At 53.0% G+C, this 2,779-nt stretch overlaps 1 pseudogene; it reads left to right on the top strand.

Moving 5' to 3' along the window:
* Positions 1-364: 364 nt before the first annotated feature.
* LOC147178299 (uncharacterized) lies at positions 365-1,722 on the top strand (annotated as a pseudogene).
* Positions 1,723-2,779: the final 1,057 nt, after the last annotated feature.

The following is a 2,779-nucleotide window of genomic DNA, read 5'->3' on the forward strand; positions in this document are numbered from 1 at the left end:
TCGCACACAAGGCCATGTCACAGATGCCCGTGGGGTTCGCTTCTCGAGCCGAGGGCCCCATGGTCAGCCCCGAGCTTCACGCACCACGCCCCATCCCTTCCGGACCCCTAAATCCACTGCCAGGGATTGAGCCCGAGGGGCCGGCAGTCGGTTACTTTTCCTGTCGTCAGCTCAACTCCTGGGCTGCCCTTGCTTCGGACACATGGGTGGTTTCTACCTTGTCTCATGGGTTCAGTTCCGACGCTGGCCCCCTCTCTCCATCCGGGTCAGAGAGACGATCATCAGCGACCCGGAAAAGGAACAAGCTCTGGATTAAGTGCTAGCGACCCTCCTTGCCAAGTCCGCTATCGAAGCAGTGGATCCCATGAGGACGATCACCCGAGGGGAATGGTTCACATCAATCGATCTGAAGGACGCTTACTTCCACGTCCCTATTGCTCCTCAGCACAGGAAGTTTCTCCGCTTTGCCTACAGGGGTCGCCATTGGCAGTTCAGAGTACACACTCTCTCACAGATTGTTCACACGTGTAGTGAAGGCGGCACTTGCACCCCTGCAGTCGAGGGGGATAAAGGTGCTCCCTTAATTGGACGACTGGCTGATATGCGCTCAGTCCAAGGATCAGGCAATCAAAGACACGTCTACGCTTCTGCAGCATGTGTCACGACTTGGGCTCAAGGTCAACCTGGAGAAGTCCTCTCTTGTTCCCTCTCAGCAGACTCTGTTCATCAGAATGTCGTTGGACACCACCTCTATGACTGCTCGACTGTCCCCATGGAGGGTCTATAATGTGCTACGTCTCATCTCTCTCTTCTGTGCCAATGGGATGCTGCCTTATTTCCTTTTTCTGCTTCTGCTGGGCAAGTTAACGTCCCTGACGGCACTTGTGCCATTGGGCCTGCTGTCGCTGCGACCATTGCAACGGTGCCTGCTCCGCTTCCGGCTCAACCCGCTGCTGGACCGAGTGTCAAGTCGGTTCATGGGTGCTCTCGCACCTTGGGGTCGCCAATCTGTTCTATCAGCAGGAGTCCCGTTGAGGGTGGTACCCACACGTCACGAAGTTGTCACCACAGATGCCACCTTGAGTGGATGGGGGTGCAGTTTGGCAACACAGAACAGCTCAAGGCCTGTGGTCTGCAGGGGACAGATCGCTGCACATCAATGTGCTAGAGCTGCAGGCTGTGCATCTGGCCCTGATTCATTTTCTGCCCTTCGTGGCAGGGCCCCATGTCCTGGTACAAACGGACAACACCTCCACTGTGTATAACATCAATCATCAGGGCGGGACAAGGTCCGCCCAGCTGCTACGGGCCTCACGGAGGCTTCTCAGATGGGCCTCCCCCCGTCTTGTCAGCCAGCGGGCTATGTTTCTCCCTGGCATTGTCAACCAGTCGGCGGATTCTCTCTCCCGCCGTCGTCCGCTTCAGGGGGATTGGCGTCTCCACCCGGAGAGGGTGAGCGCCATTTGGAGTCGCTTTGGAAAAGCTGAAATGGATCTTTTTGCCTCCGAGGAGTCCACCCACTGTCCCCTCTTGTTTCCCCTGAGGAAACAGAACAGCCCGTTAGGCTAGGATGCTCTGGCACACTCCTGGCCAAGGGGCCTGCTATATGCCTTCCCACCTCTCCCCCTCATTCATCTAACCCTTCAGAGGGTCCTTCTTCTTTCAAGCCAACCACCCTATTCGTCAAGCTCATTTTGCTCCGCCATCGGCGGATGGGGATGACGCTCCAGGTCTTTGTTATCCTCTGAGGGCGCTCCGCTCTTATTTGGATGCTACGTCATGTTTCCGTACATCCACCCAGCTTTTTGTGTCTTACGATGGCCCGAATAAAGGAGCTTCTGTGTCCAAGCAACGCCTCTCCCATTGGATCGGGAAGGTGATTTGGCAGTCTTATCGGGTCTCTGGTCGTCCCCCTCCTCCTGGGGTGCGCAGCCATTCCACCATGGGTGTGTCTACCTCATGGGGTGATCTGAAAGGAGTGTCCTTGGAGGACGTCTGTGCGGCTGCTTCCTGGTCTTCGCCTTGCATGTTCTCCAGATTCTACAGTTTGGATGTCACCTCTCCTCATCCACTGGATGTGGTTCCCGGGTCTTCGTGACATCGCTGGCATTCGGCGTTCCGTGCTGTTTCAGCACCGCCACCTGGCAGTTGGGAGGGACAAAATAGAACGACAGTAACGTATGTAACTACGGTTCTATGAGTCCCGAACGACCGCCAGCATTGCTTGTCACTCAGAGCCCTCGTGTTTATTTGCGCGAGAAGGTTCTGTTCCGGCTACGATCCCCTTTTATACATGAAGATCACGTGAGCCGGAACCCTGGAAATGTCCTTTTATGAATTCTTATAATAAGTGTTTTTTTTTTGTTAAGCCGCTTGCCGTGATCGAATGGTATTTTTTATGCACGAGAGCACTTTGCACTGGGGAAAAAACAAATGTGGTTATTCTGTTGTTTGCTTCAAGCCTTTAGTTGCTGACGAGTGGATTCACATTCATTCCCAACCATTTTCACTAAAGCAACCCCCTTCGCTCCAGGCTGTTTTACTGGATTTTGACAGATTTAGCAAAATTCACAGAATATTCTGTTCTATCGCTATAAAAACATGGAACCCACCAAAGTCTCTTCTTGCATCATGAAAAAAAGTACATCTGTATCTGTTTTAGCATTAGAATATAGCAAAATCATTATTTACAAACCTGTTGAAAACACTGTGAAAAAGAGCTTGCTGCAACATGGCCATGGCTGATCTCTTATACTCTGCTGCCACCTGCTGACCGTTT

Source organism: Leptonotus elevatus, chromosome 2, assembly GCF_054856555.1.
Source record: "Leptonotus elevatus isolate MCC_2025b chromosome 2, RoL_Lele_1.0, whole genome shotgun sequence".
In the NCBI taxonomy this organism is placed as follows: domain Eukaryota; kingdom Metazoa; phylum Chordata; class Actinopteri; order Syngnathiformes; family Syngnathidae; genus Leptonotus; species Leptonotus elevatus.